The 23,120-nt window shown below is 51.4% G+C and overlaps 1 long non-coding RNA gene across 1 annotated transcript; it reads right to left on the bottom strand.

Moving 5' to 3' along the window:
* Nucleotides 1–2,860: 2,860 nt before the first annotated feature.
* LOC108581558 lies at nucleotides 2,861–11,194 on the bottom strand. The gene is made up of 2 exons (XR_001893868.3): nucleotides 10,567–11,194; nucleotides 2,861–5,186 (listed from the first exon to the last, which is right to left on the bottom strand). It is a non-coding gene; the product is annotated as an uncharacterized LOC108581558 (long non-coding RNA).
* Nucleotides 11,195–23,120: the final 11,926 nt, after the last annotated feature.

Genomic DNA, 23,120 nt, shown 5'->3' on the forward strand with positions numbered 1-23,120 from the left:
GTTTGTTCCCATCTTGGGGCGTTGGCACGACCTGCTGCCCCGGTCACTGCAGCCTCAGCTTATGTACCACCTCTTCAGGCTCTTCTCACACCAGGTGATCTGAAGCGAGAGTGCCCCCCAGTGAGCAGTTCGTCAAACTCGATGTTTAGTTTCTCCACAGAACTGACCAGAATTCGAAAGTGTCTGATTGATTGATTGATTGATTGAGATGAAGTCTCGGTCTGTTGCCCAGGCTGGAGTGCAATGGCACAATCTCAGCTCACTCCAACCTCCGTCTCCCGGGTTTAAGCGATTTCCTGCCCGAGCCTCCCGAGTAGCTGGGACTACAGTTATGCGTCACCACGCTTGGCTAACTTGTATTTTCAGTAGAGAAGGGGTTTCACTATGTTGGCCAGGCTGGTCTCAAACTCCTGACCTCAGATGATCCGCCCTCCTTGGCCTCCCAAAGTGCTGGGATTACAGGCATTGAGCCACCACGCCCAGCCTTATTTACATGTTTATTTGTTTATCATCTGTCTTCACTAGGATGAAGACTCCATGAGGGAACAGAGGAGAACCTTCCTAGGTGCTGGCGACATCTGTCTACAACAGGGTCTGCCACATACTAATAAAGTTTAGTGATTGAAAATTTAATGAAAGTGTAACCTACCTGTGTGCTCGTAAAATCTGTCTACAACAGTGTCTGGCACATACTAATAAAGTTTAGTGATTGAACATTTAATGAAAGTGTAGGTTTTCAGAAGAAATATAAGAGCCAGGCACGGTGGCTCACGCCTGTAATCCCAGCACTTTGGGAGGCTGAGGTGAGCAGATCACTTGAGGCCAGGAGTTCAAGACCAGCCTGGCCAACGTGGTGAAACCTCGTCTCTACTAAAAATGCAAAACTTAGCAGGGTATGGAGGCATACGCTTGTAATCCCAGCCTCTCAGGTGGCTGAGGCAGGAGAATTGCTTGAATCTGGGAGGTGCCAGGTTGTAGTGAGCCAAGATCGCGCCACTGCACTGCCTGGGTGACAGAGTAAGGCTCCGTCTCAAAAAAAAAAAAATCATTTTTTTCTTGCAATTCTTTAGAACTAAACAATGTTTGTAAAAGTTTAATCTTTTTATTTTTATTTTTAATTTTTAATGCAATGTAATAAAATTAATAGACTTCATTGTTTAGAGCAGTTTTAGGTTTACAGCAAAGTTGAGGGGGACAGTGAGTTCCCCATAAAACACCTTCCCCTGCCACACACACAGCCTTCCCCACTGTCAACATCCCACACCACAGCAGCCAGCATGTTTGTTACAATGAACCTACATTGACACCTCATCATCCCCCAGAGCCCACAGTTTACATTAGGGTTCACACTTGGTGTTGTGCGTTCTATGGGTCTGGACAGAAGGACAATGACACACATCTACCCTTATAGTATCAGGCACAGTAGTTTCACTGTCCTAAAAATCCTCTGTGCTCCAACTATTCATTCCAGCCTACTCCCAATTTGCTTTATTGGTATATCAATTTTTCAGTTAAAATGTATCAGAAATTCACTGGGCAGAAAGGGGTTTCAGAGGGTGAGGAAGAGAAAGAACAGGCTGCACTTTGTCATTTCCCCTTTAAGAAGTGCAGAGTGTTGAGGCCACGGGCACAGCCTGGAGCACCCAGTTCCAGCAGGGTGGGTGCCCCCTCCACCCAGGCCCACGACCCTGAGACCAGAGGAGTGCGAGGGTCTGTCTCCTGCCCTCCTTGCACCACCAGGGCCCAGAGCGCTCTTCCACCCATGCCGATGGCCACTGGGAAGAAGGGGCAGCACGATGCCAGTCTCCTGCTAGCCTGTGCCAGGCAGGCAACACTGGGCATGGTGCAGCCTTGTGGTCTCAGTGTCCCCTACCAGCCCCCCCTTTGGATCCTGTCTGATTCTTTTGAGGACAGGGGCTGGGAATAAAACACCTCTGAGAATTTGGGGCACAAATGTGCCACACTAGGAAACCCCTGCTTTGGAGGGGCAGAGAGCAAAATGACCCCTGGCTCTGGCCCCTGGGCCACAAGTGCATGGATGTGTGCAGAAATTCCTAGGGGCACTCCGGGAGCCTGGGATGCATGTTCAGCAAGGCAGGGCTTCCCCCTTGCCTGCTAAGGTGCCTGCTTCATTCACTCCCGGACGCTGGTGTGGTCTGGGGACAGCTGATGGTCATCACGTTAACAGTGTCGTACCCCAGCCCCGTCTGTAGTGACCCAGGTCACACTCTCTCCTGGGGTGCTCTCCAGGCACTTTCCAGGATTGCACTGGCTTCAGCAGGTCTTCGTGCTTTTCTCATTCCCCAAGACAGAATCTGCTTACCTAGTGTTGTGAAAACGGGGATATCTGGCCCGAGGTTTTGGAGAGGCTCTGGGCTGGGAGAAGGGATTGTGTCGTGCCAACCCCCTCAGCTGCTTGTTCCCCTGATGTCCTCTCTCCCGGGGTGTCTTTTGGGCCACTCATACCCAGAACCCTGGCTCATGGAGATCTCCCGCCCCCAGGCAGCTCCCAGCACCATTGGCTCCTTCAGCCTCTGGAGCACCCGTGCCTCACAGCCCTGCCCCTCTCTTAGTGGAGCAGGTGGGCTCTGCCCTGCTTCTCCAGGATCTCATTTTCCTCCTTCCATTGCCTGCTATTGCCTGTAATTTGGCCAAAAGCCTTCATAACCAAGGATGTTGACATTTTGCTCTCCCATCAGAAGATCGTGTCCTTATCAGGAACTGTCCCTGTTAGAAGGCACAGTGTTGGGGGTGTGGAGATGAGAAATGATTTTTCTGCCTTTCACTGACTCAATCACCAAATCCTGCCAAATTTGAAACCTAAGTGGCATTTTCTCCTCTCCATCCACACAAATCCCAGTTCAGGTCCCAGAATCTCTCCTGGGCTATTGCAACAGCTTCTTTATTTTTTTAAATTATTTTTAATTTTTTGTGGGTACACAGTAGGTGTACATATTGACATGGTACATGATTAAATTTCAAATCTCATTTGGAGGTGAGCTCTGAAGTCCATCCCTGGAGTCCTCTGAGGATGAGAAGTCAGGTCAAACAGTCCCTCCGACCAGCTAAAAACGGCACAAATCAGACCTCAGCGGCTCCGTGGTAGCACTGTGAAGTCCACACGCCCTCGAGAGGTGGCAGGGCTGGTCCTCTGTGCTCCCGCCATGCCCAGGTGCTTCAAGCATCTTGCACGGAAGCCTTTGCTCTCTGGCTGCCTTTGCCTAGGATGCTTCTCCGCCCACCTTATCTTGGCTGACACTCATCCCTTAAGCCATGGCAGCCCTTTTAGGAAGCTTCCTCACCCCAGGCCCGGGGAGGTGGAGGGGCTGCTCCTGCTCCACACTGCCTCCTTCCCCCCGCATGTAGAAGGGGTGTCTGTGTCTGCCCCTCCAGTGTGGGTGCGCAGCTTGAAGACAGGGGCCAGGACTGGGTTGTGTCCCAGCTGCTAGCACGGCCTGGGAAAAGGAATGAATGAATGTTGGAACGAATGAACGCATCCGTGAACACAATGCTGCGGACCTCGGTGCCTACCAGTTCTCCATTTGTTTTGGCTGGATACTTGAGTTTGAACTGGTGGAACTCGGTGAGTTTGCAAGCCCGTCCGGTTCTGGCCAGAGGGTCAAGGTTCTCTCGGGCACCTTTTCCTGTGGGCGTGGCTGTGGGGCCAGAGCCTTTGTGGGAAGTGGCAGGGCCTTTCCTCCCCGGCGGCCCAGGGAGCGCTGCCAAGGTACCAAAGAGGATTCGAAGTTGTTTTCTGGAGCTCACTCTCTAAAAATATAAAATCTAAAACCAGTCCATGGGGCAAAGCAATTTTTTAGGAGATACCTAAGTCTTCAGTTCAAGTGAGAAATTAGTTCAAGGAAAGAGGCAGAATGTGGCCTCAGACTTAGAGCTGAACTGAGTTGCCCCTCCAGGCCCTTGGGTCACCCCCTGTATGGGCGTGGCTGTGCCTCTGGACACATGGGGACTCCACCCACGCAGAGTGGGCTGGAGCTGAGGTCTGCCCAGTGCCACCCCCACCGACTGGTGGCTCAGGAGGCACACGGGGCACTTCTGTGGTCTCCTCGGGCGCTTGGCCACGTCAATTCTTCAGAACATTCAGTTCCTCCCCACTTAGCCTCTCGGTCTCCCTCCTACAGAGAAATGAGCTCCTTCCTGCACCGGCCCAGCCCCTCACTGTCCCTGAGCCACAGGGGCTGGTGGGGAGGTCCCTTGTGGGAGTGCAGCGAACCCTGCTCTGCCTCCAGCTGCCGGTGAGACCCCCTTTCTCTCTTTCCGGGATTCCCTGACTGCAGTGGGTTTGGGTTGGCCTCACCCTTGGCACTTGGAGTCCAGATGAGTCTACTGTGATAGGGCGGGCATTGATGAGCGCTGTGGCCACTCGCCCCCACCTACTTCACCTTCCCCTTGACCCAGTGGCCAGGGCTGTGGCGCTGCCCTCCTCCCGGGTCCGTGCACATTACAATGTCTACGGCACTCTCTTGACTTGGGGAAACGCGGGCTGGCTCATTTCTGAGGGTGGTCCCACCTGGCAAAACGGCTCGGCTCACTAAGAATCAGCAGCACTGGTCGCATCCCTTCTCCGCCTCCTTCTCCCTGTGAGCCTCTTCCAGCATGGTGGCTGGAGCCCTCCCTTGCAGCTGCAAAGACTGCATTTCGCCTGGCACTCCCACATCCTGGGGCAGGGGCAGGTCATCGGTCAGACCTCTGGGTGGCCTGAATGGGAGGCGTCGTCGACTGCTGATTCGAGTGCAATAAGTAGCTTTCGGATCCAGCTACAATGTGCCTCTCGCCTCCACACCCTGCCTGGCAGACATAGGTAATCTGCTCACTGTCCAGGGTTGGCCTTCACCGAACACGAGTTAATTGATACCAACATCTCCTTCATCGCATGATTGTGTGTCTGACAGATGCTAGGGCCTGGCAGGATGCATTTTCCAAGCGGAACCCAGCTCCTGGCCATAGTCCTCCTCCTTCTCCCAGTCACCTTCCTGGACCCCGGCTGTCCTGCCCTGGGTAGCCAGTCATGGGGTGTGAATGTCCTCTCCTTACTCTCCCCTCAAAAACCTCACTCTCCTCATGTGCCAGGCTCTCTGCTGGGTGCTGGGGGCAGAGGGGGACAAGCCAGGGTCCCCTGGAGCTATGATGGTGCCACTGCACTCCAGCCTGGGTAACAGAGCAAGACCCTGTCTCAAAAAACAAAACAAAACAAAAACAAAAAACAAAAAAACCCCAAAACAAGCAAACAAACAAATGAAAAACAGAGAGAGAGATTGAGAGAATTCATTTCAACAGATATTTACTGAGCCCCTACGATATTCCAGGCACAATTCGAGGTGGTGGGGATATGGCGGGGAGTGAAATAGACAACAATCCTGCCATCAATGTTGAAATGGAACACACCCACCCAGCATCCCAACCCCAGGCACATACTCAGCCCACAGGCGTGTGAATTCACCAAAAGGCAGGCATAAGAATGCTCATAGCAGCAGCAGGACTGGCCAGACCCCAAACTGCAAACCGCCCAAATGCCCATCAGCAGTGGAAGGATAAATTGTGTTCTGCTCACACAGTAGAATGCAGTGCAGCCATGAGAATGAGCAAACTGCAGCTGCAGATATCCTCACCATCTACCCCTCACAAACACCACCTGGTGGGAATCTATTAATTCCTGGATGAAGCACCAGGCTGGGAGACCTAACCTTGCAGCGGGCACCCTCGGTTGAGTAGTGACAGGCTGTGACCGCAAGGGGGCGCTCTGCCCTTGCTCTGCGCAGGCTGCTCGGGTGATACGTGTGGGATTTGAGCTGTGCGCTCAGGACTCGTGCGCTTTTCTCTATATGTGCTGTACTTACATACAATATCTACACTAAAAAATCGGAGCTGTGGTGGACCGAGGGGGCCCAGGCTCAGGTCCCGGGCTGGCTGAATCCTGCAGTCAGCCTCTCCCGCCTCGGCCTTCCTTCCAGGAAGTCGGGTCCAGGGCAGAAGAGGGCGACCCCAGAAGAACGGGGCGGGGGGGGAGGGGAGTGGGGAAGCTGGCTTGGAGGCCAGGCTGTGGCTTGTCACGGGAACAGGGAAAGGAGGCAGTGAGGATCACCTGGGCTCCCAGGGACATTGGGCGGACGCAGGAAAGGCAAAGTTGAGTCCAGCACTGTTCTCACCCCCTCGCCCCCCAGCCACTGAGACCCACAGAAGCTCTGGAGGCTCCCAGAACTCCAGCCCTCTGGGGTCACTCTCCTTAAAAGAAAAAGTGAGGGGTAGGAGGGAGCTTGCAGACGATACTGGGGCATGGAGAAAGGCCAGGAGTCCTTATTCCCCAGAAGTAGAGCAGTCAGAAAGCATCCCCTCACCGGCCTGGACAGGTCCATGCAGGGCCCAGGCTGTGTGGCAGGGACAGCGAGGCTGCCGCCCCTGCCCCGCCCCCTTGACAGGCCAGCTCTGCAGAAGGGGCCCGTGTCTGTATGGCCTCTAGGCTCACTTTGGTCAGGCCCAGGATCTAGGGTCTTTTTCCCTGTCCTGTTCCTCTCCTCTCCCCTCTTCCCGCTCCCGCAGTTGTTAATCACGCTTTCCTGTTTGGAATTTCCTGATCAGCAGGCCTGGGAGGCAGCTTTCTCAGGCCCCCACTTTGCTGCTGTGTCTCTGAGCTTGGTGTGCCCCCATCCCCACTGGGGGTTTTCAGTCCATCACCACAGTGGGGTAATAAGCCTCACAGCCAAGGGGAGAGGCCCCCAGAACCTTAAAAACCCACAGTGGGCTCATTCCCTGACTTCTGCCAGGTAGAGGGGGCTGGGCCCTCTTCTCAGTACATGTTTGAGCCCCTTCTCAGAAGTTTCCAGAATGCTAGCATGGCTAGCGCCAGCCTTATAAGCCCCTATGAATAGAGACATGTGCCTCTTACACCCGTACACAGATTGGAACTCCCGGAGGCAGGACCTGGATTCCAGAGCATGCCCTTGGTGTACAGTGGGCTCTGCAGGGAGATTTACGAAGTGAAGTGGATGTGGACATCAAGGCCAGAAAGGTTAAATGACATCCCCAGGGCTGGAAGCCACCAAATGTCTGGAAGTGGAACTTGGAGCTCGGGGTGCCAGGATCCTGAAGTGGCAGCCGGTATCTGGTTCTTGGAAGCCCCAGGCGTTGGTTTAGAGAAATCTTTGCCTCCTCCCGGGTCCCACCAGTGCCCTCTGTGTTTCTCTTGTCTTTGGATGTTGCCACAGGGAAGCGGAATTCTAAAATAATTTCCTCTCCCTTACCCTACTCCCAAACTTCTAAAGAAGATTTAAACTGGGCATTAGGTGTTTTCTCAATAGTGTTGCAAACAGCTTCTACAGTGAGAGCAACGCAGATCTGGGGAAAGATCCCAGTGAATTTTTATCTTTCTTTGGGGCCTCAGCAGCAGCTGTGTGATTTCAAAAGGAGGCAGTGCCTCACTCTCCTTTCAGGCTGCGCTTCTGAGCAGAGACAAAAAAGGGAACATCTCAGGCTGGATCAAAGGCGAGCCTCTTTCTATGTGGGCCACGGATGCTGCCTGCAGCAGCGTGCTTTGGAGAGAAAGACCCTCTCTGTGGAGAGGGAATATTCTGGACACGTGTGCCCTTCTCCTGTGAGGCTTCCCTCCCTCCCTGGGGCTGGCCACCCTCCCTCCCTCCTTCCGCTGAGGCCTGGCTTCTCTGTGGCACTGCCCCTCACCCCTCTGGGCTGCAGTGACTCCCAGAGGTGGGATCTCATTAGTCCCTGAGCTCCTGGCGGGACCGACGGGGTGCTTAGTAAACACTTGTGTCCTGGGTGCAGGCCGAGGCTCCTGTGGCCTGGAAGGGTCCAGGTCCTTCTTTGTTATGAAAACTAAGAGGCAGATCTCCTCCTTTCCCTGCCTCAGACACACAGGGGACACTCGATGTGTTTGTGGAGTGAACTAATTTCCCCTTCCTTCCTTCCTTCCTTCCTTCCTTCCTTCCTTCCTTCCTTCCTTCCTTCCTTTTGACAGAGTCTGCTCTGTTGCCCAGGATGGAGTGCAGTGGTGTGATCTTAGCTCACTGCAACCTCCGCCTCCCAAATTCAAGAGATTCTCTTGCTTCAGCCTCCTGAGTAGCTGGGGTTATAGGCACGCACCACCACGCCCGTCTAATTTTTTGTATTTTTAGTAGAGACAGGGCTTCACTATGTTGGCCAGGCTGGTCTCAAACTCCTGACCTCAAGCGATCCACCTGCCTCGGCCTCCCAAAGTGCTGGGATTACAGGCATAAGCCACTGTGCCTGGCCTAGAGTGAACTAATTTCATAGTGGGTTGACGAGCATGAACACGTGGGGCGGGTCCACAGCGAGGAGCAGCACCAGCACCTGTGTGCATACTGTGGCACTGGGCGGTGCACTTTACCTGAACCGTCCTTCCAGGCCTCCCAAGCCATCTGCAGGAAGTGCTGTTTCCATCCCAGGCCTGAGATGGTAGAAAGGCTGGGGACTCCAGGGACACAGGGCTGGCAGGTGGGTGAGGTGGGCGGATACCCCCGGCAGTCGGGCTCCGGAGCCGGCGTTCTTGACCAGGCCGCTGGCAGTGAGCCAGCCGGGTTCCGTTTCCATCAACCGGCCGTATCCGGGGCGTATTCCTTCCAGGTGCGGCCTCCCGGGAAGGGAGTCCCCAGCCTGGAGGTGACGAGGCCGGCGCGCCCACCAGGGGTCGCTGCAGGCAAGAGCTGGAGGCCTGAAGGCAGGTGGGTACCAGGCAGTCGGCCCGGCGCACTCAGATACACAGCTTTAGGTGTGCGAGATCGGGACGATGTTTTCATAAAAGTAAAGAAGACATCTCCGACCCACGAGGAAACTAGTGTGGGTCCAGCCTGGGTTTAGGCTCCACCTCTGAGCTCCACCTTCACTCAGCTGCCAAATAGGGTCAGTGACTGTGGCCCTGTCTCCCTCATGGGGCTGCCAGGGGATCCTATGAAGTGACAATGCTTAGAGACCGGGCCCGGCGCGGTGGCTCACGCCTGTAATCCCAGCACTTTAGGAGACCGAGGCGGGCGGATCATTTGAGGTCGGGAGTTCAAGACCTGCCTGGGCAACATGGTGAAAACCTGTCTCCAGAAAAAAAAAAAAAAAAAGGTTTCAGACCATGGAGTAAGTTGGTGCCTGAGATGATCCCATTGGCCAGACTACGTGCCCGTGAGGGTGCCACCATCAGTGATGAAGGGGCAGGGGGATCAACCCCTACTTTTCCGAGGGGCTTTCCCATGTAGGAAATACAAGCTGAATCGTCCTGAAATTCAGCCACAGATCCCACACTCCCTTAAGGTACACTCAGGTCCTATGACGGCCCACTGCAGACACTGGCAATGTCAGGCCTGGAGCATACTCGTCTAGGATGAGTCTGGGGTCGGGCTCTGTGGTGTTATTTTATTATTTATTTATGTATGTATCTATTTTTAGAGTCAGGGTCTCACAATGTTGCCCAGGCTGGTCTTGAATTCCTGAGCTCAAGCAGTCAGCCCACTATGGCCTCCCAAAGTGCTGGGATTAAAGCCATGAGCCACTGCGCCTGGCCTTCTGTGGTTGTAAATGAAACTTTTATAGGCTTTTTTTTTTTTTAATTAAGAGATCATTCACATGCCATAAAATTCACTCTTTTAAATTGTCCAATTTGGTTGTTTTTAGTACATTCACAAATTTGTGTAACCCCACCAGCAGTTCCAGAACACTTCATCAATTACCTCAAAAAGAAACCTGTACCAATTTTCCCCTTCCCTTAGCCCCTGCCAACCAGTGATCTACTTAACGTTTTCTTTATATTTTTCTTTTCTTTATATTGTGTCTTTTCATTGCCACTTGTGTTCTATGGGGATTAAAAAAAAATAGATGGCTTACTTCATGTGAGCAGGAAGGGACCTGTGTCTCAGTATAGCAGACAGGGTTATAGGGACTCCTTGGGGTTAGAACGTGGGGTCCCACGCCTCAACCCTCTCTGATGAGCTGTGTGAGCACAGAGGAATGAGAACATCTTTCTGGCTTTTTGTCTTCTCATTCTGTTTCATTCTCATTCATGATGGTTAATAGTGATGATACTTGTCCCACTTACAGCAAGGAAATCCCACCTCTCTTAGACAACAGAACCCCAAATCTGCCTGTGCTTGATGCTGGGAGGAGAAGCTTCCAGGGGCAGCAGGATCAAGGAGCTGGCTCTGTCCTGCCTCTGTTCTCACTGTCACCCCTCTCTGTTTCCCATGAGTGTGGCCCCCAGCAAGCTGGGCCTGTGTGCTGCTCCCATGGTGGGCATAGCCCCCTTACCCAGGACACCCCCAGCCCAGCGGGGAGGGGCTGACATCCTCACAAAGACTTACTACATATTCCAGGAGGTGACGGGGAAAAGAGAGCACGAAACACAGCATTTAGTTCCCTGAAGTATTAGAAGCAGTTTGCAGAGATGCACTCAATATGACAAGATTAAAAAACATACATGAGGAAATCAGAGAGGAATAAAAATGAGGGGGAGAAAAAAAATAAGATGAAGCCAGGGAGAGATTGGTATGGAAACTCCAGATGGTGATTTAAGGAGCACTTATGCAGCACACTTACCACGATCCGAGCGCCGTACGAGTATCATGAACTCATTTGATCCTCGGGACACTTTGGAGGCAGGGGCTGTGATTATCCTCATTTTGCAGTCAGGAAAGCCCAGGCGCAGAATTGCTGCTTGTTCAGGGGCTCCGGGCTTCTGGGTGGCAGAGCTGGGTCTCAAGCCTGGGCAGCCTGGTGTGCAAGTTCATGCCACCCCTGCTGCTTTTCCATGATATCACATAAATGCACTGGGGGTGGGCAGGGGAGCCCGGGCATGAGCAGAATAAGCAGGGAATATCTTTGACATCTCGGATCTTGTCTCAGAAATCATAGGTATTTTGCATTTTTCCCCATGATGTTTCTATATTTGTGCAAGTGTGTTGAAAATTAGATGTGTGTGTGTGTGTGTGTGTGTGTACGTGCGCACGCGCACTCTGTCTGAGCTTCAGCTGAGGCCCTAAGGGGTTCTGAAGAAAGCACAAGGTGTCAGATAGCCCATCTCTGCAGGGGCGGCTGCGAGCTGCTCTGCCAGCATGGGCCCTCAGCCACTCCAGGGAGAATCAGGCAGGGTGAGAGTTTGGGGAACTTGAGGAGGCTGGTGCAGGGAGTGCTCCGGAGAGGCTGCCTGTGTACTAGTCTCTCCCAAGTCTGGGGGAGGCATTTGAGGGAACCGTCTGGATAGCTGAGTGTGTCTTTGGAATTGGAGGGACCCAGGGACTGGTGTCTGAGCCCCTAGAAAATTCTCGTGATGAGAGAATGTTGGCTAAAAGGCTGGTGTTGGGCGCATCCTTCATTCATTCATATGACCCTCAACAAACATTTACTGAATGTTTGAATGTGTGTTCTAGGTGCCAGGCACGCACCTGTGGACAACACAGATCACCCTGTGACCTACATTCTAGCAATGAGGGTAACAGCTTCAGAGGGACCCTGCCCACGAGCTGGGGGCAAGGGGCCTGCAGGCTAGGGCTGGGCTGCAGAGGGCTCTGATTGGGCAGCTGGAAGAGGCCCCTGGTCTGCATGCCCCAAGATGGTGGACATTTGACACCATTTATTGGTTACCTACTGTGTACATATAGTATCGTAATCTGCATTGTCCCTGACGGTAGTGATTATAGCTCCACTTTGCAGAGGAAAGCAGTGGCTCAGAAAGTGCCGGGGGTGGGCGCTGAGTTCCACACAGGGGTTCTTTTCCTCAGAGCTGGCCACTGTCTTGCCACTCTGATGAGCTTCTCTTGGTTTTCAAAAATGGAGCAGGCAGGAATGGAACCCCTCTGAGCTCCATCTTTGCTGCGATCTGACACATGTCATGAGTTATGTCAGTTTTCCAGAGGCTCCAGGCAAGAACAGTTTCTCATGGGGACTTCTTGGGCTTATCAAGGAGTCAGATCTGGGTGGCAGCAAGGGAGCAGCTCTAAGCATGTTCTGGAATCATTTACAGACTTTTATGTTCTGAGCTGTTCCCTAGAGTGTAACCAAATGCTAACACCATTGAGATTGTTTTCTTAATGATTACTTTGGCTTGTATTAGGAAACAGCTTAATTAGCATTAATTAGAGTGGTCTCTCTACAGGACACATCTTCCTCAAAGCAAGGTCTCCTTACTTTACTCATTTGCAGGGGGAGACCTGTCACTGACTGAGGTTAAGGGTGTGGCCCAAGGACACAGGAGGTAACAAATTGGGGAACAAAGCTGTCAGTCTGTTGAGGCTGCTGTAAAAAAATACCATAGATCGGGTGGCTTAAAAACAGCAAAATTTTTTCCTCATCGTCTGGAGGCTGGGAAATCCAAAGATGAGAGTGCCTGCAGATCTGGTGTCTGGTGAGGACCCATTTCTCGGTTCGCTGATGGTCTTCTCAATGCATTCTCACACAGTGGAAGCCGCAAGGCAGCTCTCCAGGGCCTCTTGTGTAAGGGCATGGATCCCGTCAACCACTTCTCAAAGGCCCCACCTCCTAATACCATCACACTGGGCATTAGGATCTAATGCATGGATTTTGGGGAGACACAAACAAACACTCAGTCTATGGCAAAAGCTGTAATCACAACCCCTAGTCCTGTCTTTTCTACATTTGACTGTGCTGCAGAGAGCAGGACTTACTATCAGAGAAACTTCCTGTTTCTTGCTCTGCTGCCGGAGCGGCCTGTGTTGACTTTCCCCTTGCCCAGGCCAGCCTTGCCCATTGGAGGAGTCGCACAGGGCCACCCCAGGGTTCAGCAGGAAGTGACTTCATTCAGTGGCAGCCCTGACCATACAGCATTTTCCAGAGCATTAATGAGAAAGGACAAAGGAGCTGAAGTTTAAGAAGAAAAACCCACAAAATCCAGGGTTTCTTTCAGGTGGCTGTTGTTTCTAAAAATCTGAATTTTTATAATGCTGGGTATGTAATTACAGTATTCTATAGATTTGTACTTGAATAAAGGCTGCAATGTCAACAGTCAGTCAACAAATATTCCCTGAGCCCCTCCTGTGTGCCGGGCACTGTCCTTGGTGCTGGAGATGCTAGGCAATGCCCGGTCCTGGTCTCAGGGTTTAACGCCGCCGAGGGTGGAGTGGCGAGCAGACACAGAACGGACAGCCATGACAATTCTAGGTACAGGTGCATTCGGGGAGGATCACAAAAGGAGGCCACGTGACAGCGGGTGACCAGGAGGGGACCTTAGCCAATAGTTGGTCAGGAAACACCTCCCCTACGGGAGAGGCAGAGCAGCGGCTCACATGACGAGGTGGTGGCAGCAGATGCCCTGGGGGATTCAAGCCATGTCCAAAGAGTGGCCCTGGGCAGGGATGCTGTTGGGCTCCGAGCCTAGTGAGCAAGGGGAGACGCAGGTCCAAGGTGAGTGTGGGAAGGGGCGGGGCAGAGCACCATGGGGCAGAGCGTGGATTTCGCCCTGGCTGAGAAGTCTCTGACGGGTTTTAAGCAGGGTGCTGTGGGAGGAGACTGTAGATGGATAGGTGTGGAGGCAGTGAGATGGCTTAGGGGTTGCTGTGTTGCAGAAAAATCAGGAGGGCAAGAGACACCTTGGGGTAAAGCAGGAGAATCACAGGCAGCTTTTCCCCCCCCCCTTTTAATTTCTGTTTCTCTTTTCTTTCTTTAATATCCCACCTCAGCTTGACTGGGACAGATGAGTGTTATGGTGAATTAAATTAGGGCCATGTGTTAATCAGGGACTAGGCAGGAGATAGAAACCACACTGATACTTTGAACAGGGAAAATGTAGTAAAAAGACTCATCAACAAGCGCAAAGCGTCTGGCGTGATGGGTTGAACTGTGTCGCTGAGAAAGATGTGTTGAAGTCCTAACCCCTGGTACCTGTGAATGTGACCTTATTTGAAAACAGGATCTTTGCAGATGTAATCCAAGGCAGGCCTTGTCCAACATGACCAGTGTCCTTGTAGGAAGAGGGATATTTGGATGCAGACACACAGGGAGAAGATGGCCATGGAACAGCAGACGGAGAGAGTGGAGTGAAGCCACTGCAAGCCACCAGCGGAAGAGGCCAGGAGGGTCCCCGGAGTCTTAGAGGGAGCAGGGCACTGCTGACACCTTGACTTCGAACTTCTGTCCTCCAGAACTGTGACGAACACATTCCTGCTATTTTTAAACCACTGTTTTTCAGCACTTTTGTTACAGCGGCCCCAGGACACTACTAATGGGTGAAATCTGATGACTGAGTACTACAAAGGGTAGAAGAGGACTCCAGGGGTCCCAGGAACAGCAGCTGAAGGAAGCTGCTGCTACCCTTAGGGTTGAGAGGGAGTCAACAATGAAGGAACTAAGATTTCCACCCGCTTGAACTGAGCCCCAGACCTGTAGGAGAGGACGCAGCTGCTGCAGGAACACCAAAACCTGCTGCTGGTGGGGAGATTTGCCAGCGTAGGAGCCAGAGCAGTCTAGATGACCAGCCCAGATGGGGGCCTGAAAACGAGAGAGAGAGAGAGAGAGAGCAGGCCAGAGCCACTCCACAAAAGTGGCTCGTAGGGTGTAGGGTGTAGGGTGTGAAGTTTGCTGGAGAACGAGTGCCATCGCTGCTCCTGCACACCTATCCCACTGGCAGCTGTGCCACAGGAGGAAATGCCATGTTCTGGCAGCAGGAAGAGAAGCCCCTTCCTCTGCTGTCCTTGTGGCATCCCTCCAGAGCCCCCTGTGACAAAGCCTAACATTGCCCCAGCTGACAAAGGGGAGATGTTTACAGGGCCCAGCTCCGGTATTTCAAAGCAGAGCAAAGAAGGATGACTTTAGAACCGGGACATAATAACCAGATGACTGGCACAGGTGGTAGCAAGAAAGGGGTGGGGGAACTCGTGTGAGCAAACAAAGGCTTAGGCCTCCCCTGCAGTTGTTCTGTGACATTACAAAACTTCATTTAAAAAATTGTGATAGGGAAGACTCCTTGCCCTGATTAATCACATAAACTGGGTTTCCCTATTGTCACCTGTCTTCTTAATCCACATAGTGATCATCTTCCCGGCTGCACAGGTGAGTCAATAAAAGCATGGAGATGTTGAATAATAAGTTTAAAGTCATGCCATTAATCAGTGGTGTCCATCTGCCTCCCAGGCCTGTGTCTTTTCTATTCATCTTGCTGTCTCTCTCATGGGGAACTGGAATGCCTGGAGGATTCTGCTCCTGAGAGCTCAGTGCTGGCTCTCACTTTGTCCTTCTTTGATGACTTGGCCCCTGTGCTGGCTGTGTGGGTCCTGGCCACAGGAGACACTCACCTCTACACCCCCAGGCCCAGGGTATACACTGGCTTGAGCACAGGCCCCTGGACCATGAATGCCCTGCCCAGCTCAGGTATAGGAACAGCACACTGGAGCCCGGGGAACACAAGGCAGGCAAAAGCTCAAAAGCAGATCTCACCTCTGGGAGGGTGCAGTCAGGTTTTCAATGGATTCTGTTGATTACCACTTACAAGGATTTCTACCCCTTAAACATGGAAGGATTTCTCCTTTGATGGGAAGTGAGCTGGAGGCATTCCTGAGCACCCCTTCCTGCAGAACCCCTCCTCCTTTGGCTTCCTGATAGCAGGCTAAGGAAGTATCTGGCAGATGCATAGTCAAGCTTGCCCAATGTGGACAGGATTCAGCCAAGTGCCAGCTTGGATCAAGTGTCCCGTGCCCTGGGCAGGAATAAATAGGATCTTCTCAGAGGAACCAGAACTCTCTGGCAAAAGCCCATGAGTGTTGTAGGTCAGCTCCAGTATTTGAGGTTACAATCATGCATCCTCTGGGGAACTTACTTCTCTTGTCAGCACTAGGGCGAAAGGGGGTTGGGTTTCTCTGGGGGAGCTTTAAGGATCCTTTCAGATTCTGTACTCATCAGTTCCTGTGTTTATCAATATCTACTGAACCTAATGAATGCTGGGTATTGTAGTAAGGTCTTTCATGAGTTATTTCAGTTATTTATTTATTTATTTATTTTTCAAGACAACGTCTCACTTTGCTGCCCAGGCTGGAGTGCAGTGGTGTGATCTTGGCTCACTGCAACCTCCACCTTGTGGGTTCAAGTATTCTCCTGCCTCAACCTCCTGAGTAGCTGGGATTACAGGTGCCCACCACCACGTCTGGCTAATTGTTGTATTTTTAGTAGAGACAGGGTTTCATTATGTTGGCCGGGCTGGTCTCAAACTCCTGACCTCAGGTGATCTGCCCGCCTCGGCCTCCCAAAGTGCTGCGATTACAGGCGTGAGCTGCCGTGCCCAGCTTTTCATGAGTTATTTAATCTTCACAACAATTCTGTGAAGTCACCACTCTTGTCCCCATTTTACAGATAAAGAAACTGAGGCTGTGGGAGGTTAAATAACTGTGAGGCACTAGCATGGGGAGACTTGGTTCTAGCAGTTTCTGGCAGTTGGCCTTTGATGCCCATTTCCTACAGGAAAGGCCCTTCTCTTACAGGCGCCCTGCCCTTGGAGGTTTGGCCTGTTCATTAGGGTGCCTGCATGCGTAGGTATCCTCCTGGCCTTATTCCCAAAAGGGCTTGAGATAGTGTGCCCAAACACAAATGGGAGGAAGACTGCATACATTGACAGATCAGGGCCAAGAAAAATACAGGTAAAGTGAAAAACAAGGTCTGCAGGAATGTTAATATGTGCATATTCCGTTACAGTCAGGGCAGAGATTCCTTATCAGTTACAATCAGGGCAGAGATTCCTCAGAGCGAAAGTAGAAAAACTGATTAGTTAATGTGTTTTCTACTTTACTGGTACACATCAGGTAAAATAAACCAACTAGTCTTATATGTACCCGCGTTCATAGATCTCAAACAAAACAAAACAAAACAAAAAAGGAGGTTGAGTGGAAAGGTGGCTGAAAGGAAAGCCCAGAGAGGTGAAGTAACAGCTTGAGGTTGTAGCCATCCCTGCATTCCTTCAGGCTGCAGAGCTCCAGCGGCAGACCCAGGATTCAAATCCAAGTGTTTCTGGCTCTGGAGCTGGGCTCGAATTTAGGGCATTACTTTTTTCTTCCATTTCAAACTGGACACAGATCTGGCCCTCAAGTATAGGAGATAAAGCAGGTGCATAAATGGCTCATTGTGTTCTGTCTTTCTAAGGGCACAGGAGGTTGAGACAGGCTGCAGGCAGGGCTTCAGAGCTGTGCAGGCAGGGGGCATGGGTGGGCGTGGCTGCGTCTTGTAGGCTGAGCCACTGGCTGTGTCCCTGAGCTGAGCTGAGTGAGTACTCTAGGCATTCCCGGCAGAGGGTAACAGCATGAGCAAAGGCCTGGAGGCTAAAAATAGCTTGTGGGCAGGGGAGCTACCAGCAGTTCAGTGCTTCCGGAGTTTAAAGAGCCTGGCGAGAATCATGTCAGATGAGGCCAGTCCATGATGAGGAGGGTGGATTTTATCTTTAGAGACCCCATAGAGTGAGGATATAATTACTCTGTAACAAGCATAAACTGTGACGGTCTGGGACGCCCTTGTCATAGGCAGCCCCTGGAGAGTCCCTTGTCATAGCCAGACCCTGGAGAGTCGTAAGTAAGATGTGACATAACCAGATTTGTGCTTTAGGAAGGTTGCTGGCTGCAGAGCTGGTTGGATGCATTTTTATTTGAAAAGGTAAAACATACTCAACATAAAGAATTTGGACAGTAGGAGGAGTATGGGAAGAGTATACAGCGGCAAGCAAGGTCCCGCCTCATCCTTATCCCCAAATCCCCCTTCTCAGAAGCAGCAATCACTGTCACCATTTTCAGTGGTTTTTTTTGTTGTTGTTGTTGTTGTTTGTTTGTTTGTTTAGATAGAGTCTCGCTCTGTTGTCTAGGCTGGAGTACATTGGCATGATCTCAGCTCACTGCAACCTCCACCTCCTGGGTTCAAGTGAGTCTCCTGCCTCAGCCTCCCAGGTAGCTGGGATTACAGGCATGCACCACCATGTCCAGCTAATTTTAGCATTTTCAGTAGAGACAGAATTTTGCCATGTTGGCCAGGCTGGTCTTGAACTCCTGATTTCAGGTGATCCACCTGCCTCGGCCTCCCAAAATGCTGGGATTACAGGCATGAGCCACTGCGCCCGGCCAACCCAGTGTTTTATTCTAGAGATAATCTGAATGTGTGTGTGTGTATGTATATATACACATTCCCTTTAATGCAGGTGCCATGCATTAGGTACACTATTCTATACCTAGCTTTTTATTTATAGGCCTTGTAAGTCATTCCACATTGATGCATAGAGCTGCCACAGTCTTTTCATTGCCTGTCAAATGTTCCATGGATCTAGAAGACTGTATTCAACTTCTTTCCCATAGATGGACATTGCGGTTGTTTGTAGTTTCTTGCATTACAATCAATGGTGCAATTCATATGCTCATATCTAGGGATGAGTACGTGGAGTGAGTTCCCTGAAGTGGGGTTGCTGAGTCAAAGTGTATATATACATTTGTAATTTTGATAAATACTGTCAAGCCGTCTTCCTTAGGAGGGGAGTTCATTCTATGCTCCCATTCTTGTGCTGAGGATATTAGTTGTGGCAGAAATGCTTTGAGTCCTGGATGATGGGGCCAGGTGGATTATTGGATTGGAGGTAGGGAGAGTGAACAGTGATTACTACAAGAGTCTGGAAGAGAGATGGTGAAGGTCTTGCCTAAGGCAGTCATGGTGGTAGGTAGCCAGGAGGCAAGGATTTGGAGAGCTATATCAGAAAGGAAGGTTGCATTGAGGTATGGGATGGGGCTGGTGGGGAGCTAGGTAGAGTTGTGCGAGTAGGGAGTGGCAGGGGCCGTTGGAGGAGAGCTAGGTGGAGACACCAGCAGTTGGGTGCATGGTCTGAAGCTAAGGAGAAGCTCTAGGCTGGAGAAGCTTGAGTGGAGGTAGGAGGTGTGGCCTTGAGCTCCAAGGGGCAGCCTGGTAGAGCAGCACTGAGGGAGAGGGCTGGCTGGGACTGAGCTGGGGCAAGCCAGGTGCCCAGGATGCAAACTGTAAGCAGGCCCTGCCCTACACACCCTGCAAACCAGGGCCTCCTGATATTTTGCTGCCTGGTTGCCTCTCTTGCCTCACCCTTGTCCCAGCTCTGAAGGAGGCAGCCTTGGGATCAGCCATGGATTAAAGGAGCTGGCTGAGGGCAGAGGCTCAAAGGGAAGGAACAAAGAGGTAAAAGAATGTGTGGAGGAGAAGGTGTCCTGGAGGGCCAGGGTGTGCACTCCCATGTTCATGGGAGAGAGGCAGGGAAGGACTAGAAAGTGTCCTCCATTAGATGTACCTATTAGGTGTCACTGACACCCTTAGTGAAGCTGTTTTAATAAAGCAACAGAGGCTTGGATAGTCTCTGACTCTATGAAACAATAATAGAAAGTCAGGGTGTTTACTCATTGGTCGTATCCTAGCAACAGCGTGTTCTCAGCAAGGGTAAGTGTTCTAGAACGCGAGACCAAATTATATGAGAACATAACGTTCTAGAATGTCTGCATGCATTTGCCAGCCGATTTGTTACTCAGAGGTACTCATGCATGGTTGAAAATTACCCCCTTTTCCTCTAAATTTGAAGGTAGTTGATGACAAGTATTTATTATGTTAACAGAACTTAAATGCTTGGCCAGGGTCACTTCCCCGAATTCAAAGTTAGCATGAGGGGGAAGAGGATTAAAAGCAGCATCCCCGCAGGGAAATGAGCTGTGAGTTGTACTTTGCCATCTTTTAAATCAAACATCGCTGACTGTTCTTCAGAATCACTGTGGGATTATTTGTTCTCCAGAGAATATGTGAACAATGCATTCCTTTCCCCCATCTTTGGATCCTGCCCGTCAGTGGTGGCTGACTGGAGCAGCTTTTATTGATGCACAGAAAATTGGGGGACGTCTTATTAGGCTTCTTCCTCCAATGCTGCCGTTCCCATTTGGGATCCTTCTGGGAACCCTGCACACTCATGGGGAGCCCTTGGCACTCCATGCATGGCATTTGTTCTGTTCCACCATCCCCTCCAATAGCTGGGCGTGATCTGGTCTCTGAGTGAGGTTGGGCGGGTTCCCTCAGTGGTGCTGTCTTGAACCCCAGAGCCCTTTGGACCCATCCTTCTGTCCAAGTCCTAGCCAGCCCCCTTGGCCCAGCCAAAAGGCTCCCCTGAAGCAGCCCCCAAGCATGAGCTTGTCCGGACTGCCCTGAGGCCCCCCTGCCGCCAGCTTCCTCACAGGACACCTTGCTCAGTCTTTAGTCCCATTTCTGCCCAGCCCAAGGCCTGATACCCAGTGGCTTCCTGAGGACACGTGAGTGTCTGATCCCAGGCTGCTGGCCTGGGCCCCACGTGTCCTCACCACCGGTCAGCTGTGAAAGGGCAAGATTTGTTTTGGGGAGCGAGTAAACTGGATGGAGGAATAAAGAAGGGCAAGAGAGGGGCACTAGAGGGGCTCGCCTGCATTCAGGGGGCTCTCAGAGGAGCCCTGGCAGCCTGGGTGTGGGCTTAGGAAGTAACTCAAGGTTGGAGCGGCAGTGGCGGAGCCAGTGGAGTGCCCCTGCCAGGGCCTTGTTGTTCAGGTGCGGAAGAGAGCCTGTGGATGCCTCCAGTTCCGCAAGAGCCTTCCCTGGCTGGCACCTGGGCTGACCCAGCAGATCCTCCTGTGGGTGCTGGAGGGTCTTCGGTCCTGATGTGAAGCATCACAGGAGCTGCACTCCGGGACCTGAGACCAGGCCGGTTCGGTCTGATGACTCAGTCAACGTTCAGGGCCTATAACCACTGACCTCCCACCAAGACACACACAAGGAACTCGCGCTCTGACCCTGGGGTACAGCTCACCCTTCCACGTGTGCAGGCCGGGGCTTCCAGAGGCTTCCCAGTGTGGCTGCCTGAGGTCACATCTCCAGCAGGGGCAGCCCTGGGAAGGCAACACAGGCCTCTGACTCCAAGCGAGCTCCTTCATTCCAGGCGGCTTCAGGACAGCTCCTGGGGGTGCTTGGAGGCTTGTTCTGCTCTTCCGTCTACATGAATAAGATTCTGGAGAATCAAAGACAAGAGATCTGCAATTAAATTCTATTTTAAACAAGAAATGAAGACTCTGCTTAAAATAAGTTCTGTGGAGATATTTGAAATGTAAAGTTAATGAAGGTACTGGGTATTTACTGAGAGCCAGATATTGTCGTAAGCTTGTTACAAGGTCCCGTATCCTCAGTCCTTAAAACAACTCCACGACATTGGCTCTGGAGAGGAAGCCAGATGGCTGCTGGCTTTTTCCTTACAGAGAAACACCTCCAGACACCTGGTTTGTGGCTCAGGATGCCAGAAAATGGTGCTCCTTTTGCACATCGGTAACTATTTCCATGTGGAATACTTCTGGAAACTGGAGATCATCAACAGGTTCTGCAAACAAAGCCCAGAGAACATTTCTGACCCTGCGCAGCGTGTTTTCCTCCCACTGCATTAGCCTGAGAACAGTCTCCTGTGTTCCTGTTGGAAGCTCGAGAGAGAACTAAGTTAGATATAACCATGGTAACTAACATGCAATTAACTACAATCACTGCTAATCGCTGGGTTAGAATTTCCTCCTTAGAGTCTTAGAAGTGTACTGTGAGAAGCATATGCCCTACCATGCAGGGGCTGTTCCTGGGGCTTTGGGACTGTGGCAACAGTGGCAGGTAGTGTGGGGTGACCCCAGTCTCCATTCGAGAGCCCTGGGTTCAAGGCCCAGCCTCCCACCTGGCGTGTGTGATCTTGGGCAAGTCACTTCCCTCCTGATCCCTCGGAGTTCCCATATGAGAGGAGAATGATACTTCATGGCTGCCTTGACTTCTTATAAGAATACAAAGAGTTAAAGCTTATGAAACATATATTGTAAGCAATATGTCAATGTCAGGGTTCCCTGCCTTACTCTTAGGTCCCAGGAAGTGAATTGTGGGTGGTAGAAGCTGGATGATACATCTTTTGGGTTTTTTTTCAAGCTTTTTTATGATGGTGTATTAGTCTGTTCTCACATTGCTATAAAGGACTACCTGAGACTGGGTAAATTTATAAATAAAAGAGGTTTAATTGGCTAATGGTTCCATGGACTGTACAGGGAGCATTGCTGGGGAGGCCTCAGGAAATTTTAAATCATGGCAGGAGGCAAAGGGGAAGTAGGCACCTCCTATAAGGCTGCAGCAGGAGGAAGAGGGACAGGGAGAGGTGCTACACACTTTTAAACAGCCAGATCTCATGAGAACTCACTCACTATCATGACAACAGCAAAGGAAAGTCCATCCTCATGAACCAATTACTTCCCACCAGGCCCCTTCTCCAACATTGGGGATTACAATTTGACGGGAGATTTGGGCTGACACACAGACCCAAACAATATTCTGTTCCTGGCCACTCCCAAATCTCATGTCCTTTTCCGATTTCAAACACAATCATGTCTTCCCAACAGTCCCCCAAAGTCTTTTTTTTTTTTTGAAACTGAGTCTTGCTGTCTCACTCAGGCTCTCAGGCTGAAGTACAGTGGCCTGATCTTGGCTCACTGCAACCTCCACCTCCTGGGTTCAAGCAATTCTCCTGCCTCAGACTCCCAAGTAGCTGGGACTACAGGCACGTGCCACCACGTCAGGCTAATTTTTGCATTTTTAGTGGAGACATGGTTTCACCATGTTGGCCAGGCTGGTCTCAAACTCCTGACTTCAAGCGATCTACCCGACTCAGCCTCCCAAAATGCTGGGATTACAGACGTGAGCCAACATGCCTGGCCCCAAATTCTTAACTCATTCCAGCATTAACTCAGAAGTCCAAAGTCCAAACTCTCATCTGAGACAAAGCTAGTCCCTTCTGCCTATGAGCTTATAAAATAAAAAACAAGTTAGTTACTTCCAAAATACAATGAGGGTATAGGAATTGGGTAAATACTTGCTTTCCAAAGGGGAGAAATTGACCCAAATAAAGGGGCTACAGGCCCCATGCAAGTCTGAAGCCCAGCAGGGCAGTTGTTAAATATTAAAGCTCCAAAATAATCTCCTTTGATTCCATGTCTCACATGCAGGCCACATTGATGCAACGGGTGGGCTTCCAAGGCCTTGGGCAGCTCCACCTCTGTGGCTCTGCACAGCTCAAATTCCATGGCTGCTCTCAATGGCTGGCATTCAGTGCCAGCAGCTTTTCCAGGTGCATGGTGCAAGCT

Source organism: Papio anubis, chromosome 14, assembly GCF_008728515.1.
Source record: "Papio anubis isolate 15944 chromosome 14, Panubis1.0, whole genome shotgun sequence".
NCBI classification, from domain to species: domain Eukaryota; kingdom Metazoa; phylum Chordata; class Mammalia; order Primates; family Cercopithecidae; genus Papio; species Papio anubis.